The following is an 18,735-nucleotide window of genomic DNA, read 5'->3' as shown; positions in this document are numbered from 1 at the left end:
TTGTAAGGCAATTATCCTCCAATTAAAAATAAATTTTAAAAGTAAGGCTTTTTTTAATGGATGGGCACTTATCATTCTTGACCTTCATCAGCATAAGCCACTTTGAAGAATGAATTTAAATTTAATATTTGTGACACGAGCTACATTTTGTATCATGTTATTCCAAACAGAGTCTCAAAAAAAGTATTGACACTTGAGTGATATTGTAACATTATACCAAAATTTAATTTTAGTTCTTGTGTATGAGATGCTACCATAGAACATAATACTTCCTGGTGGCTCAGATGGTAAAGAATCTGCCTGCAATGTGGGAGACCTGTGTTCAATCCCTGGGTTGGGAAGATCCTCTGGAGGAGGGCATGGCAACCCACTCCAGTATTCTTGCCTGGAGAATCCCCATGGACAGAGAAGCCTGGCGGGCTACAGGCCATGGGGTTGCACAGAATTGGACATGACTGAGCAACTAAACACAGACCATGGAACATGATACTCTAGTTAGGAGAAATTAAACAGATTGAGAGACATGTAGAAGAAGGTAGCTAGGCTTATAAAGCCTATAATCATGACCTAGGATGAACAGTTCAAAGACAATGAATGTTTAGACTGTGAAGACTAGGGAGTGGGAGGTTTGAGAGAAACATGGATATTGTCTTCAAATGTGTGCAATGATTCTCTGTGGAATCACGAAAGGATATAGTATGAAGAGGCATAGGAGAAGTAACCAAAGAACAATGAGATGACCAACAATACAACCAATCACATTGTTTAAAATCAGAAGATATGGGAATAGTTGCCACACAGTGACAATCAGCTGGAGTCTGATTTAGACAGACTCTACCCTACTCTTGTTGGTTTAAAACAATATTCAGAAAACTAAAATCATGGCATCTGGTCCCATCACTTCATGACAAATAGATGGGGAAATGATGGAAACACTGAAAGACTTTATTTTTGGAGGGGCTCCAAAATCACTGCAGATGGTAACTATAGTCATGAAATTAAAAGACACGTGCTCTTTGGAAGAAAAGTTATGACCAACCTAGACAGCATGTTAAAAAGCAGAGACATCACTTTGCCAACAAAGGTCCATCTAGTCAAAGCTATGGCTTTTCCAGTAGTCATGTGTGTATGTGAAAGTTGGACTATAAAGAAAGCTGAGTGCCAAAGAATTGATGCATTTGACCTGTGGTGTTGGAGAAGACTCTTGAGAGTCCCTTGGACTTCAAGGAGATCCAACCAGTCCACCCTAAAGGAAATCAGTCCTGAATATTCATTGGATGGACTGATGCTGAAGCTGAAACTTCAATACTTTGGCCACCTGATGCAAAGAACTGACCCATTGGAAAAGACCCTGATGCTGGGAAAGACTGAAGGCAGAAGAAGGAGATGACAGAGGATGAGATGGTTGGATGGCATTGTGACTCAATGGACATGAGTTTGAGTAAGCTCCGGGAGTTGGTGATGAACAGGGAAGCCTGGCGTGCTGCAGTCCATGGAGTCACAAAGAGTTGGACACGACTGAGTGACTGAACTGAACTGAACTGTCCTAATCTATGGCTGACACCACTTGCTTTTATATCTCCTTGGGACTCCTGAATTAAATGACCTCTCCAGTTTCTTCAACCATCAAGATTCTCTAATTCAAATGGAAAGAACACTCAGTGTTGAGACACAAGGTCCATATCTAAGTTTACCATGACTCTGTGTCCTTGGACAAGTTGCTTGAACTCTCTGATCCTCTTTTTTTCTAATCAAGAAACAATGTTTTTTAGAACATCTCATAAGGCTGATTTAAGGATGATGTGAAATCATTTCTGCAAGCAATACTGAAGCACTTGCAAAGGTAAAATATTATCACCAAACACACAGGATGGTTTGTTTATTCATCTCAAGGTAGAATAATGTGGCTTCAATATTATCTTAAAATAAAAACAGATGAATATTTGAATTACCCATATTTTGAAAGAACATAGATGAAATTACATAATGTCTGATGAAAAATATTTAACAGCCAGCTGTGAGTTGGGTGTGTGTGTTCAACACATTTATCCCTGAGACAAATTAAGTTTATTAATTTAATATATTTTAAATGTACTATATAACACTTCACCTCCAAGAGCTTAGAAACTCTACTCTTTAAAAAAATTAGACCCATGTGTGTGTGTGTATATGTGTGTGTGTGTGTGTGCATGCGTAAAAGAAGTTGGGACTCTATGGAAATTTCCAGAAATTTGAAGTTTCAAGACCCAGAGAAAATGATAACCACTCCTGAATGACTCATCCTAACTGCTGCAAACATCCATGCATTGGATAATTACAAAACTCTGCACTTTCTTATATCCGATTAGAGAGTGGGGTTTTTCAAAGAATCATTGAAGGGAAGATACTAGAAGAAGTAAAAGACTAAGCTAAAGAGTTAGAATATGGCACTTAGTGAGATGCTTAAAATTCAGATCACAGATGTGGGGCAGTTGTTGCAGAGGACAAGATGCAGCACTGAGGTTCCCAAAGTGTGGCCCTCAGATCTGCAGCAGTAGCATCACTCTGAACTTGCTAGAAAAGCAAATTCTCCAGCCCACCTCAGACTTAAGGTCCTTACTCTGGGGTGGAGAACTCGGGACTTTATTTTTAAAAGTGCGTGAGGCTTCTTCAGTGATCCATAGTTAAGAATCTGCCTTGCAATGCAGGGAACTAAGATCCCACATGCCACAGAGCAACAAAGCCCACACACCACAACTACTAAGCCCAGAAGGTCCAGAGCCCACGCACCACAACTAGAGAAGGCCACATGTAACAACAAAAGATCCCACTGAGGCCAAGAAGATCCTGCATGGTGCAACTACGACTCAAGGAAGCCAAATAAATCAATAAATATGTTAAGTAAATAAATAAAAAGTCTCCAAAGTGATTGTGATGCACACCAAAATTTGAGAACCATTAAGTCTAGGGCATGGCTAAGGTAGCAATCAGATAAAGTAGGATGGAGAACAAGATTCTCTGAAGGAGAATGACCAGGATAATGAGGAAATTTTCTACAACAGAGATTATAATCATCAAGAATTATGACCAGTAGTTTTGATGAAAGAGAAAGAGCCAGTCCAGCAGCTGAAACCCTAAAGAATGTTGAGGCTATGACTTGGGAGTTAGTGAATGAACTTAACAGGGGAGGGCAGCCAGTAATATAGTCAGATGGTTCAAGTCTTCAATCAAATAGCACATGCAAAGGCCCTGTGGCAGGAAAAAGCAAGAGACTGGGGTGGGGGTGGGGATCAGTATAACCAGTGAGGGGTGGCAGGTAGTGTGAGATAAGGTGAAGAGAGGGGAAAAGGATATGATTCCTACCCTAAGGTCAAATGAAAATAATAGAATAATGTTAATTTTGGTGGCCAAAAATATCAGAATCAGATTTGCCTGTTTTTAAAGGTTCTTCAGGCAACCAAGTAGAGACAAAGACCAACGGTCAGGCTGTAAAATTGTTTAGGAATGTTAAGAGTCTGATTGACTAGAGACAGGGTGAAATGTTTAGAAATGTCAAGGATAATTCTGGGTTTCTGGTCTGCACAAATGGTGCCACTTTATCAAGACAGGGAGACAGGGAGTAACATTAGTAGGCTAGGGAAAATACTCTAAGGCTTCCAATAAAGATTATCTTATTATAATCTTATAACCTTCTAACATGGAATATGACAAGTGCTATAATTCAGGAATAACTATCTTATGTTGATGGTAAACTGTAAAGCCAAAAAGCTGGGGTTCAAATCCCAGCCCTAGCTCTTTGTAGCTGGCAACTCATAAGCAAATAGTTAACCATCTTCTCTTTAAAACGGAAATAACAAAAAAAAATAAAATAAAATGGAAATAACAACACTGAGTTCATAAGTGCCAATAAAAGGTCCCTACTCTCCAAGGAAGACCAGTTGTTCTGTAGCCACTATCAGAGGGTTTAAAACCCATACAAAAAGATCAGTGGGAGTTTTGCACTAGAACAAAAGCTTCCCAAATCTAGCTAAGCAGTGAGAGTCCCTCTTCTGAAAGTCAATTCCAGTAGCCACACTTCCAGAGATAAAGGTCAGCAAAACCCCTAAACCCTTTGCTTCTAAAAGGTGGACACCCCAGGACTCCATTTACCACATCCTCGTCCTATTCCATTCAGTTGCCTGCCGCCAAGAAGAAACCACTATCATCCATATCCTGAACTTTGCTTACATTTCTTTCCTTTAAAAAAATAAAAAATAACTTTAGTGTTCCTTGAAGAAAACACAAAGTTGCTATAGGTGATATATCATAAATAATATAATTTTATTCAATGTTTTTATATTCATCTCCAGGTTAGTGTATATAGTCATAACTCACTCTTCTTCTCTGCCATATAACCCACTGCATAAATATTTCACAATTTATTCACTCTCCTACTAATGGAGATTTTGGTTATTTCCACTTTCTTGTTATTATAAACAGTGCTTTTATGAATATTCTGGTATGTGTCAATTGTGACACACGATCAAAATACCTGGAGGAGATACACATTAGGAGTGGAATTGCTGAGTCATAAAGTAGACCAATGTTTAAAGTCACAAGCAAATGCCACAGGATATTTCTAAATGATTGCATTCCCCAAATCAGTGTATTAAAGTTCTCTCCAACACTTCACGTTTTCGGACTTCTTAATCTATTCTAATCTAGCAAATATAAATGAGAATTCAGTGATGTCTCTCTTTGCATTCCCCCAGGTACTATGAGGTCACATAATTCTTCATATGTATACTGGTTATTTGTTTCTTTTTAGGGTAACTCCTATTGAAGCCCATTAGGCTATTTTTTTTCTTATTTAATGATAGCTTTTTATATATTCTAGTCATGACTTTTCATCATTTACATGTTTTTCAAAAAAATATTTTGGTTCATAGCTTATCTCTATATGTCTTTTGAAGAACAAAATACAGGATCTGTAAACCTTTGAGATGTCTCATAAAACTGACAAGTTTCTAACTAGATTGACGATATGCATGCCTGTATTTTAAATAATTTCTTTTTATTCCTTTAAAGAGTCATACCAAATTTTTTTAATTCTATATGTGATCATTCAAATACTTGAAAATCTCAGGGAATTAAGTCTGTTTTCTGTTTTGTCTCCCTTCTGATATTCTCACCGATAATGGTTGGTTTTCCTGTATATTTCTACCATCTTTGATTGTGAAATAACTTTTTTTTTATCTTCCCTGTGGGGCTCCTATAGTCTAGAACCTAGAACCACTTCATCCCCTTCCTTCCAGGTCCTGATATTATTTGGGAGCCAGGTTCAGATTCCTTACCTTCTAGTTTACAACTGGCTTACTCAAGGCTGATCCTCAGAAACAGAGCTACGAGTATCACATGCAGAATAATTCTGGTCTTTCTTACTTGTTCCTTACTCAGTATTTGTCACTGGGGGTTCAGTTCAAGGTTTGTTGGGTACATGAAGGGCTAGAGATTTCCCTTGTTTGCTCCAAGCATAATAAAACATTGAAATCTAGGTTTATACTTGATCTAGGTGCTTTATAGCCTTTGAAGTAGGCTATATCAAGTGACAGTATAAAATAATCATTTTAGTTTATTGTTGCAAGAGTTCAGGGTGTGTAATATCATATAAAACTGTCCACTTGTCTATTACACGGTGGTTCTCTGATGACACGTTGGAAATGTCACCCAATTATGTTGTTCCTAGCTAATCACTTCCTTCTCTGAATCCTAGTGGATTCACTGTCCGTAACATCCAATTTAACTCTTAATTATGTGCAATAGTTCAACATTCTCAATCTCCTCTGGGTAAATACATGTCATCTCCAGGTTTTCCAAGGACAGAAAGCATTGTATTTACTTGTCTTTTATTCTCCCAAGACCCCAAGCACAAAAGGTTCTTGATCAAAAAATACTCAGTAATTTCACTGTGTAAACAATTCATACAACTGAATTAAAAAGAGAATTCTTGACAACAAGCCCAAAAGACCTACAATTAGAGATATACTCTTTTCCAAAATAATCCATCCACTTATCACAAGTAAAATCAACAATGAGAAATAATAAATACTTAATATCCTTTGTAAAACTACAATTTCAGTTGCTTTTGCAAAAAGGGAAGGAAGAGAAGAAATGGGCAGAGAAATGCTATCATCACTGCCTTGAAGGAAGATGAAACTCTTATTTTTGCATACAATAAATTACATTTGTTTCCATATAGAATCTCTCTCACACGCTGGCTTAAATAAGAAAGGGGACCAGAAGTATATTTCCTCCTCCAGGTTTCAAAATCAAAACAGACCTAATGATACAAGCACAATCCCTCAGTGAATAAAATTACAAAGAGTCTAGCTACTCAGGACCAATTTGTAATCAGAGCATCAAGCCATACTGTACAAAAATGTCAATTCTGGCGCAGCTCTGATGAGCTAAGATTGAACACACGGGCCAGTTTATCATATTATCCTGACTGCCCTCTTTTAAGACTGGCAGGCACAATTTGAGTACAAAAAGATGTCAGTGTGAGTGATCTTGCATCTGAAAAAGAACTCACCCAGACTGACAATGTTTCCATTACTATTTTTTTTTTTAAGAGAAATAAACACACAGAAAGCATCCAATATAAACATTTTCTCAAAATCAAGTGGTCCTTTATAACACTTTTCACTATGATGCATACAAATAAAAAGCAGGGCATTAAGAGATACTTTTTTTGTTAAAAATGTGTCATGCAAAACAATACTGATACATTTCAAGCATTTTGATACAGCCGCTCTCTATTTCTTTGAGCTGTTGAGAGTAACACTGAGACAATCACACCAAAACCTTCATTAAGGTAGGATAGGGGAGGGTGGATTGGGGGCAGGAGGAGAAGGGGACGACAGAGGATGAGATGGCTGGATGGCATCACCAACTCAATGGACGTGAGTCTGAGTGAACTCTGGGAGTTGGTGATGGACAGGGAGGCTTGGCGTGCTGCGATTCATGGGGTGGCAGAGAGCTGGACACGGCTGAGCGACTGAACTGGAACTGGAATTGGAATCCTCTGTGCTGTTTAATTTCATTCTACTGCCATCCAAACAACTGATTTTAAAAAGGAAAAAACCTGTAATTTTGAATATGAAGTAAAATTTCCTCCCCACTTTGGCTGGTATGTCATATCCCAGGTGATAACTTAAAACTTGCTTCATTCAGAAACTTCCTGCCTTCTAATCAGGATGGAGTTGCATGTCTCTTCCATTATTTTTCATAAACCAAACTAGTGAGTTCACTTTCTAATTAATTCATTTGTTCAAGTGTATGTTCCTTCATTGAACACCTGTTTCCAGGGTACATTTTTATGTTTCCCTCAAACTCACTAGGATAATAGGCAGGAGAGTTATGCTGAAAAATCCTGGACTCTGTAAAGTAAAATCTATTGTCTCATACCTTGGAAATAGTCACACAGCCTTTTTTAAACCTTCTATAGACACCTAGCTGAGGCAGGTTAGATGGAATATTTTATTTCTGTTACACGCCTGTACATTAGGAATCAACATGTGCCACTGCAGTCCTCTACTTCAAGTACCACTAGCTTCCCTGCTGGTTCTTGACTGTGACACTCACAGTTTCACTCCAGGGCCTTTGTACACACTTTCCTTTTTTGCAGGGAATGATCTCATAGCAGATACCTCCTAGACAGCATATGGCTTAAGTCTCAGTAACACACAATTGCTTATCATTCTCCAACTGTTTGGAGTAAATAAATGATGGCTCTGGATTCTTCAGGAATAAAAGCAATGTCTTCACTTCCCCTGTCTTCCCAGGATCCCAAGGACAATAGGTCTTCAACAAATAACTGCTGGTAGTTACATGGTACAAAAAGCCCCACATGTCCTTCCCTCCCCTCCCCATTCTCTCTCTCTCTCTCTCTCTCTCACTCACTCACACACAAGAGGCAGGTTAGCCCTGCAGTTTCTCAATCACTACACTTTACTACAGCTAAGTAGCTCAATATAAACTTATGTTAACTATCACTATGATGTACGATTTAAATTAAAAGAAAAAAAGGTATAGCATACATGCTATATATGTGAAAGAGAAAAAACACATGCTTTTTGTTCCTACATACAGCAAAGAAAAAACAGAAGACTCTGGATACATGCTTGTACTAGGAAAAGAGGAACTGGGATCAGGGACGAAAGAATGCGTATTTCTTACCAATTTGTACAGTTTACATTTTTACTACTCATATGCAGTGTTAAAAAATTAAAATTCACCAATTTAAAAAATTCTGCCCCCATCCCAACAAAAAATCATCAGAGTTTCTAGAATAGGGGTCTTTGCACATGAAGCACGTGAAAACCAGACTTTCATTGGTGCTTGCACTAATGCCCTTAAATGTAAGAGTAATGCCCTCTGGGTTGTGAAGCAGGAAGTGGTCTAGAGAGAAACATGTATAGGAGAAAAAGACACCCAAGTTGGCATCAATGCTTCTTCTATCCCCCAGGATCTTATCCCCAGTCATTTGGTCAAAAAGTCTGTAAAGGTTCACAGAAGAGAGCCCACAGGGCCCTCATCACTGATCCTGCCCCTCCATAGAGCCTTTCAACCACAAATAGTGTTAGCATTAGTCACTCAGTCATGTCTGACTCTTTGATATGCTATGGACAGTAGCTTGCCAGGCTCCACTGTCCATGGAATTCTCCAGGCAAGAATACTGGAGTGGGTAGCCATTCCCCTAGGTCCTTAATAAACCCAAACATTAGCACCATCAACAGAAATAGTAACTGATGTGCTGGTGGTCCTTAATACTTGTCAAAATGGTTCCATAAAATGACAAGTATATGGTGGAGTGTTAGGTCTATGCAGCTAAAGCAGCTAACTGATATCTACATAGGAAGTTCTGCGTTTTAATAGAAGACCATGGAAAATCCCAAACTATTTCAAGTAGAGGAACTGCAAGCAGCCAGACGGGCTAGAGAAGGGAGCAACTCATTCTGGTGCTAAGGCTACAAAAAGAGGTGCCTCTCCCTTGCACCCAGCCATTGGACAGCAAAGCAAAAACAGCACATTGCTGCCCTGCAAATACGTTCATCAGTACCATCTTTCTAGATCCCACACCTATGCATTAATAGTTGTCTTTCTTTTTCTGGCTTACTTCACTCATATGTAAAACAGATAGCAAGAAGAGATGTGCTGTGTGACCCAGGGAGCTCAACCCAGTGCTCTGTATCAACCTAGAGGTGTAGGATGGGGTAGGAGGCGGCAGAGGAGTTCAGGAGGTGGGGAACATATGTATACCTGTGGCTGATTCACGTTGATGTACGACAGAAATCAACACAATATTGTAAATCAATTACCCCCCAACAAAAAATACAAAATACAGCACCAATAATCTCAGAATGACTACAGTTGAGGGGCAAAGAGAATTCTTAACTGTGCCTTCTCTCCTTGAATAATCAAAGTCTCGTTACTTTGGGTTGACTTGGCAAGCCTTTTGGGAGGCAGGGAAGGTGCTGTGTTGAGCTATTTCTACTGCCTTGTCAGCACTAATTACAATGTTTCCAAAGGATCATCCACAATATATTGCACCAATGATCTGTGTCTTAACTGTCTCCATAATATTGACACCATGTGATAAAGATCTGTGTGTTAACAACATCAGAGTACACTGCACACAGTTCTGTGTCTGAGGATATATTTAGGCTGGTCTATTTAGTCAGACTCCAAGGCACCCCAGAGGTAGAGAGAAGGGTCCTAAGGTGACTGCGTCCATCTTTTAAAAAAAAAAAAGCACTAAAAAGGAAGGGAAGAGTGATCTGAACTGCTCTTCTGCCAACACCCCTGTGTCAGGGGCTTGGCAATGAACTTTCATACATCTTCCATGTCTCCTTGAAATATCACCCTCGATAACATCAAAGGAAGATCCCTGTCAGGTCATATTTCCTTGTTTGGAAAGCAGACTGGGAATCCCAGAAATCCACAAGCTTACCAATGTAGGACCTGCCAGGATGCTCTTCCAGAAATGTCTCTGACACTTGGGATTTGCCCTGGAAGCAAATCATTTAGTCCCTCTTTCCTCCTTCTCAGTATGAGCTTTATCTTGAAATTTTGCAAAGTCCAGGCTATATACATGCAGAAGGCTTGCAAGCATGCCTTCAAAGCAAACAAGTGGCTCACCACTGTTGTGTTCATCACTCTTGGCTGTGCATTAAGATCCCTGGGCAATATAGGTACTACTATTATATAAAATAGATACCTAATAAGGACCTACTGTATAGCACAAGCAACTCGACTCAATACTCTGTAACAGCTTTTATGAAAAAGAAGCTATAAAAGAGTGAATACATTTATAACTGATTCACTTCACTATACACCTGAAACTAACACAACATTGTAAATCATCTATACTCTAACAAAAATTCAAAGAAAAAAAGAGTCCTGAGCAAGCAGCCAACACCTCTGGCTCTCACGTTGCCTCTGGCACTAACTTGCTGGGTAACCAAGCAAATCTCTTTCCCTCTCTGAATCTCAGTTTTCTTGTCTCTTGTACAAGCTGGTAGAACCAGATTATCTCTAACCTTGGTTCTAACTCCAGGAGCCTATTAATTTTTAAAACATTTAGGCGGAGGAACAAAAGTGCCTTTCTGAGAAACTAATTAAATGTACAGATAAAATCACATTAACTTATAAATCAGAATGTCCCTTCTAATTACATCTTAAGCAACATCAGGATGGAACTTGCCCAAAGCTACCAAGGTAGTTAATCAACAACTACTGATATCACAACATTCCTCTTCCATCTAAAGAACTTAAAGCCTCTGGGGACACATTATATAGCTAGGTTTTCAATTCCAACATCTGGATGTTTTCCTTTTAGAATTTAAGGACAATGACCACTTTTTCTGGAACATCTAGAATTAGCTGAAAGTTTCAATAAGACATTCAAAAATATTTTGTAAGTTTTCTATATGTCACATACTGTCCTAGGCACTGTGTATATAACTTCAATTGAGACCATGTCCATGATCTCAAGAAACATTTACAGACTGAGTAGCAGATATAAAGACATGAATGGGTACATATTACAATGTAAGTGAAGGAACATATTATGAAGACATTTAATTCAGCCCTTGAAGAGTCTGCTTCTCTGATGACTTAGCCAGTAAAGAATCAGCCTGCAATGCACAAGACCCGAGTTCAATCCTTGGGTTGGGAAGATCCCTTGGAGGAGGAGATGGCAACCCACTCCAGCATTCTTGCCTGGAGAATTCTATGGACAGAGGATTCTGGCAGGCTACAGTCCTATAGGGTGGCAAAGAGTTGGACATGACTGAGCAACTAACACTTGAACAGTCAAGTTGAGATTTTCCCAAACAGAATCTACAATGAGACTTTTAAAACAGACAGAAGTTATTTAAGCAAAAGCAGAAGGGGATGGATACATGAAAACTCTTCCAAACTGCTGGGAAATCAAAAGCAAATATTTGGAGGAGATTTAACCACCTAAAAATTATCCCCCCAAATTCAAAAGATCCTCACTAGAACAGCTCTGACACTCTACTAATGGGTTTAACTAAAATACAAACTAGAGTATGTTTCATATGCAATACTCTGTCTTAATGTTTAAGGAAAGAACAGTGACTCATAGCAACGTAGAAGTAAGTCAGGAGAATTTAAAAGGACAGATCTGGGTTGCAAGTCGGCGTCTAGCACTTAAGATCTGGTTGACCTGGGCAAGTTGCTTAACTTGTGTGATATCAGTTTTATCCTCGATTTAATGGAACCTGGCATGTGACATCTGTTTAGTAAATAGTAGGTAACAGATGAGTCGTCACTACGTGCCAGACACTGGGCTCAGCACTTCAGTCACTGACCAAGATAAGTCCTGGCAGCATACATAGAAAGGACATTTTTTTATCATCATCAACGTCCAGATAAGAAATGGAGACACGGGCAAGTTCAATAACCAGACCAAGGTTATAACAACCAACAAGGTGTAGGCAGGCCTTAACCTCTAGTGGTCTGCATTCACAGCCCAAGTCTTAACGATTCAGTGTTTCTTTCCACCTTGTACTTCTACCACCCATGGCAGAAAAGCAGCTTTGCCCCCTGAAGTAGTCAAAATATTCCTAGATTATTAAAGATGGAGACACGGTGAGTATAAGAATGTAGGTTCTCCTCAGTTTGCATCCCATTCACAAACGGCTGTAGTTATTTATAACACATGTATCACACAGCTGCCTATCAGTTCTACCTCAGCTCAATTACCATCCTTGAATAAGAGGTCAGGGTTAAAAGCAACAGATTCAGAAAATAAATTTGGACCTGAAAAGGGAAAGATGACAAAACAGTTTGCTGGACAAGATGTCTGGCACCTTTGGCCACTTTTCAATGAAACAGAAGGGAAAAGATGTTGAGGTTACCGAGAAAACAATTTAAGTGTGCTAGAAAGAGCGTGGGTGTGATGGCAACTTGTTACCTGCAAAAGGAGGCACTGACATATCCCAGAGGAGTCAAAAACATGATAATAAAGGGGAGGAAAGCGGTTTTTCTTATCCCACAGCTAGACCCACTAAATTGGGAGACAGGGCTTGACACTCTGACACAGCAGCACATTGGCCTGGCTCACCGTCATTTTGTGTCAAGCATTACTACAAATACTGACACTGATGCACTGAAGCAGCATTCGATGCTTCCTTAAACACTTTCAACTTGGCACAGGAAAAATCAAATCTAACAAACATCACTGTGAAGGCTACACCTCCCAAAGAGCTCTCAAAGTTGCCTCTAGGATGACCAGCTTGTTTCCCTATCCGTGGTATGTCAGCATGGGCTGCAGCAGGCAGAGAGTATACTACTTTGTGTGTGTTTTGCTAGAAGCAGGAGGGGCTTGGAGTTCTCCTCTCGAAGCTGTTTGAAAGGGATCCACGGCGTCAGATGCCAAGAGCTAAAGAATAACTGGGGCAAACGGTACTAGGCAGATAAAGAGTTGAGGCAGGGACTAAAAATACAGATTTCTGGGCTCTCTTCCCAAAGGTTTTGATTCAGTAAGCCTCTAGTAGGGTCTGGGCACTTGCATTTTGATTAAATGTTCATTTTACCTCAAGGATCAGCCAAATACGACAACCACTGGTGTAGTGCAGAGAAGGCTGGGCTGAGACTCGAGATAGCAGGGCAGGTCCCAGTTCTGACATCTGCTGGTTGTAGGGTCTCTGGCAAGTCTCTCTGCAGTTCTTAAGCTGCTTCTCAATTTTCTCAATTGATAAGGTGCGGGGAGAGAGTGCCTGGGAAAGATCTCTGAGATCTTTGATTCCATCAGTCTAGAATGGAGTACTAGGTTTAGCAGACAGCACAGTATGTCATTAGGACCTTGAACCCTGGTTCAGTTCAGTTGCTCAGTCGTGTCCGACTCTTTGCGATCCCATGAACCGCAGCATGCCAGGCCTCCCTATTCATCACCAACTCCCAGAGCTTACTCCAACTCACGTCCATTGAGTCAGTGATGCCACCCAGCCAACTCATCCTCTGTCGTCCCCTTCTCCTCCTGCCCTCAGTCTTTCCCAGCATCAGGGTCTTGAACCCTGGAGTCGACCAAATCCAGGTCACATCTCCTCACTGCTGCTTCCCAGTTGCTGGGTTACAGACAACTTCACAGGGACAAGTAATAATTTCTTTGTCTCAGCTTCCTCAACTATAAAATGCTGACAACAGTAACAATGCCTGTGGCATAGATTTTTCTGAGTTTTAAGTACACAGTGCACAAAGACTGTCCAGGACAGGGCCCCCGCCAAGTGTCCGATACCTGTTGGTTGAGAACACCCCTGACAAGGTCAACCAGAAGAGCTGTCTGCTGTCCCCTGGAGCTACTGTGATTAATGAGGTTCAGGGGAAGGTAACCCTGGCTGAGCAATCCTTAGGCTTATCTTTTATCAAGAGAAACTCACAAGAAAAAAGCTTCTCTGGGGAGGGCAGGATACCAGAGAGAGGCATTAAACTGTGTCTCTTAAGAGGAAACGTGGGCACAAATTAGAGAAGGGTGTTATTCCACCTATAGTATGTTTATCAAAGTGTGATTCAGGGACACCCTGCTTTAGAATCAACAGGGCACTCATTAAATTAGCACATTCCTGTCCCTATTGGCTCAAACCCCATGGGGAAACACGTCCAGTACTGTGCTTTTCTCAGAAGCTACCAAGAGACTCTTCCTTAAATACGGTTTAGAGAATCAGCAGCAAATGCTATTCATGATACAGCCCCCTGCCCCTCAATTCTCCAACCCTGTGTTTACCCAGGAGAAAAAAAAAAAAAAAAAAAACACTGAAGGTAAATGAACTTGTGCATCTGCATGTTTACCAAAAATCTAAACTTATCTTCTTGTCATCTCCAATGCAGCTGGGTTCCAAGTGGGTGTCCAATTTCGCATAATGCACGACTCCCCAGAGAAACAAACACTAACCCAGGGCTGGCTACTTAAGGATGTGGATTATGTCAACATCCTTGGAATGGCAGTGTGGTTTCTAAAACTTCAATACAAAAGCAAGTGCCTCCTGCTTCCTCTGCATCCTCTATGTTCCACCCTTCCTCTCCACCCCACCTGGCTTCTTTACCTGGTTCCCATCTCTTTCTCCTTAGGCTTTCTTTGCTTATGTTCTTTTCTTTGGATATCTTTTCCTTCTTTTTCCTTATTCCCACTTCTCTCACTCCTCACTCCTCTTAAGCTTTGTCCTATCCACCCTCTACCTTCCTTCTCTCTTTCCCTCTCTCATTTTGCCTCTGTATGTTTGTCTCTCGGATTCCTCCCTTGTTCTGCCTGTGTGTGTCTCTCTGCCTCTTCCTTTTCCTGCTTCTTGGTTTCTGTACATCTGTCCATGTAACTCTCTTTCCAACCTCTGTTATACACAACACCTTGTTGCCCATTCTTCTTCTTGATGCCCCAGCTCCTGGCTCCCCTCCTAATAAGAAACCTCCAGGAGTCAGGCTTCTGGGCAGCCACGCAGGCTGGCCCTGTGCAATCAGCCAGCACCCTCTACAAATCAAGAGGCTCACTCTACTTAAAAACCCTTGGCAATCTGCTGCCAGAGTCCCGGAGTGAGGAGTGAGGAGGATAACTCCTCGGAAGGGACACTAAATGGGGGCTGGAAAGACCAGTAGCAATAACAGAGTGGAAACAGCACAGCTAAACTGCTGTAGTACCTAGAGCCTCCCCTGAAGGAGAAACTGCTGGACCAAGCACAAGCAGTGGAGGCTTCTTTTTGCATTTTGAGTGTCCGTCACTTTATTTCCATAATACAAACAGCTCGCTGGCAGACAGCGGAGTGGCGGTGCCAAGGGGGTGTTGGGAAAGCTTTAGCATTTCAAAATCTCCATTAATCTCCTCAAAACCAATCAACCTCCTCCAAACACAAAATCTGAGTGAAAAGGAGTGTCTCCTATGCATGGTGCCTCCAGACAACTTGTTTTCCCACACACCTCCCCGCAGTGGCTCCCACTTCTTCCAACCTGACACCCATCTTTAAGTATCTCCTTTACAGACAGAGAGGCTTCTGCCAGGAGCAGAGATAACTGTCCCCAATCTACCGATGAACAAACTGAGGGAGGAAGCCACACAGCTGACAAGGGAAGATGCCACTTTGGAGTGCCACTGGTTTCAGCGCCCCTGGAGTATTTTGCACTTTCACATTACTGGAAGGATGGTGCATTCAGAAGAAACTTTTTCAAAGCGCTGCCCCGCCCTCTGTCATTGTGCATCTCCGTGGGTGGGGGAATACACGGTCTCTATTCTCTTTCTGTCCAGCTCTCAAACGACATGTCCTCACACTGACCCACGCACACCACCTGTCCACACCCTTCCCAGGCACTCCAACACAATACCTCCATCTGAGTCTTAGGATAAAAGTGCAGCAGAGAGGTAAAGAAGAATAAACTCGTGCCTGGCCCGGGTGTTTCTGCAACTCCCCCTCCCCTTCGGGGAACATAGAGGAGCAAAACGCTGAGGTCTGGCTCGTTGCCCAGCCTAGGGAACTGGAATACCCGCCACAGGGGCCACGAAGAAGGCCGGGCTGGCATCCGAGGATCAGCCAAGTCCGCGTCGCCCCAGCTGAATGCCCCCTCAGTTGCCTGCAAGTTGAAACCGCAGTCAGGCTCACAATGAGGCCGCTGTTTTCCGACAGGAGGCATTTGGATGCCTCACACACTCACCCCAAATCGGGCCTGAGAGCAGAGAGCTCATTTCTTTACCCATGTTCATATGCCCCCCCTCCCCAGAAGCAGCAGCCTCGGCCCTGTGGAGGGAGCGGTTCCCCTCCCCCGCGCCCGGCTCCAGGAAGCCCGCGCAGGCCACCTGTTGGACTCTGTCCGGCTGCCCCAGATCTTGCGCCCCCAAACCCGAACCGCGGAGCGGGGCACCCAAGGTACCCTACCCGTCAGTGACAGATAAATTTCACTCGCGCCTTCCCCTGTGGCTTCGTTTCCCACTCCCAATCACCCACATACACAGTTCCTTGTATCCCAGCTGTTGCCTATAATGAAGCACGCTTAGACCTCCCCTAGGGGCGCGGGCTGCCCTGGGTCTCTGAGAGCGCCCAGGTGGCTGCAGATCTCTAAGCGCATATGCTGGGTGCCTGCTTAATGCGCGGGCGGCTGAAAAGCCCCAAATGGCAAATTGATTGGGGAACAGTCAGGGGCCTGCTCTAGGGAGCCCCCTTTCTCCTTGGGAAGCGGAAGAGGTCTCCCTGCTTGGTTTAGAAATGAAGGCATTCAGGGAAGCCCCGAAGGCAATCGGATTGGAGAACCACTGTTGCGTTTCGCTGCCAAATCCCAGGATAGGTGCAGGGAGACTCAACTTTCTCCCTGCCTTGCCTGCAAGAAATTACCTAGGAGGAAAGGGCGCCGCCTGGACCGACCGGGCTACTCACCCCTGGGTATGGACGCTGCCCCGCAGGAGACCCTAGCAGACCCGCGCGCGCGCGCGCGGAATCCACAAAACGCCTTGGTGTCTCGCTCCTCTCTCGGGCCACGCGGCGAAGGCTACGCGCTCCAAGCGGGGCAGCCGAGGGCGGTGGATCCCATGAGTGGCGAGTTGGCAGAGGGCGCGCCGCCCGGCTGGGGGCGCATCGCTCCCAGGGCTGGCGCAGGCTGCGGCGGGGAGAGGGGCTCCCGGGGAAGTTGGCGACGCTGGGGGGGTGACTTCGGACTTCGCGCTCGCTTCAGCTCGGGCGGCCGGGCGCGTCCTCCGGGATAAACAGGGACTCGCCGGCGGAATGGGGGCCGGCTGCGGGAAACCTCCGCTGGCCGCCGCCTAGAAAGAGTGCAGCGGCGTCGCGCCGCCTGGAACCCCTAGCAGCGCCGGGAGCAGAGAGCGAGCGAGAGCTCCCGGCTGCGGGCGCCCCTTGCTCAGAACCCGGCTCGCCCCAGCCCGCCGCGCCCCTCCTCCTGTCCGTGTCCTCCCCTCCGCGGCTTCACCGGCTCGCGGGGCTGGGCTCCGGCCAGAGGCAGAGCGGAAGGCGGCCGCAGAGCCCGCAGCATGGAGGGTAATCTCGCCGGCTGGGGCTCGGGCTTGGGCTCCGGCAGCGGCAGCAGCGGCCGCCGCCTCCCGCGCGCCCACGTGCCGGAGCCCCGGTGTGCGCGCTCCGGCCGCGGGGTTGGAGGGAGGAAGGGAGGGCGAGCCGTGCGTGGGGGTGGCGAGGAGAGCCTGCACACCCGCGCAGCCGAGGGGAAGCCGCTGAGAGGCTCGGGAGGGCACGGAGCTCCTCGTCTGCAGCTCCAGGAAGACTAGTGTGCAAGGCTTCCCCAGCTCCCCCCTCCCTTTGCAAAGCGGAGGGAGCCTGCCGGGGGCGGGGGCGCTCCACTGCACAGGATCGGCCGCGAGTAGCGGCTGGAGGCGGCTACGTGTCTCCGCCAAAGGGACAGGTTCCAAGTATCCTTGAATACCGTCACGTCTCCCCCCTCGGAGAATGGGTTTCAGAAACCCCGGGTGAGAGATATGCCTGTTTCGGCTTGCCCCGCCTTCCCCCCAGCGTAAGGACTTTTCCCTTTCCCGTTAACCCACAGATTTCAAGGTACTCCTCCTTCCAGGGAGAGAGGAGTTGTCTTGCAAGGTGGGCCTGACAACCTCCAATCAATTGACAGATAATGAATGAGGCTCACTTTGAGCGATGCCGGGCCATGTCCTGGATCATGGGGCCCTCCGTGGTTGGAAGTTGCGTTGTCCTCTCTGCTCTGAGGACCCTTCCATAGGCCCTCCTGGGCCTCATTGCTCCCACAGTTAAATGAGGTTTCTTCCTAATGGGAGTAAGAAAGATAAACTTGTGTGAGAATTTTAAAATTATAAAATACTTTAAAACATGGGTAATGGTTCAATACTAAACGAGAAGTATGATTAAAATAAGGGAAATTATCACTAAAAAAAAAAACCCACAAAATGCGCATGTCACTAGGCACACACACAGTGACTTAGCGCTCTTAGGCTCCAATCTGCTTGTTATCTTGGTGGGGAAATGGAGGCTCGGAGAAGACACTTGGACTGTCCAAGGTCACACAATCCAATGGTGAGACACTTCCGGTTTTGGTCTCTTTCTGCCAAACCTGTGTTTTGTCTGCCACGCACCGGTACACGAACTATGTTCAGCCTTGTTGTGCTGAGACATAGCAAATTGAAAGAGAGATTAATTCCCTTTGAGGTTTCTCAAAAAGCAAAAAAAAAGGCTTCGTGAAAGAAGTGGAATTTAAGCTAACTTCGAAGGAGTAGACAGAATT

At 43.9% G+C, this 18,735-nt stretch overlaps 1 protein-coding gene across 1 annotated transcript in view; it reads right to left on the bottom strand.

Moving 5' to 3' along the window:
* The window catches only part of SGCD (sarcoglycan delta), a 1,105,251-nt gene extending 1,087,720 nt beyond the window's left edge, over positions 1 to 17,531 (bottom strand). Inside the window, exon 1 of the mRNA XM_070792125.1 lies at positions 16,896 to 17,531. The gene's annotated coding sequence lies outside the window, so the exon portion shown is untranslated. The remainder of the gene's footprint in view (positions 1 to 16,895) is intronic.
* Positions 17,532 to 18,735: the final 1,204 nt, after the last annotated feature.

This window comes from Bos indicus, chromosome 7 (genome assembly GCF_029378745.1).
Source record: "Bos indicus isolate NIAB-ARS_2022 breed Sahiwal x Tharparkar chromosome 7, NIAB-ARS_B.indTharparkar_mat_pri_1.0, whole genome shotgun sequence".
NCBI classification, from domain to species: domain Eukaryota; kingdom Metazoa; phylum Chordata; class Mammalia; order Artiodactyla; family Bovidae; genus Bos; species Bos indicus.
The sequence above is the reverse complement of the archived record's forward strand: the minus strand, read 5'-3'. Positions and strand labels throughout refer to the sequence as shown.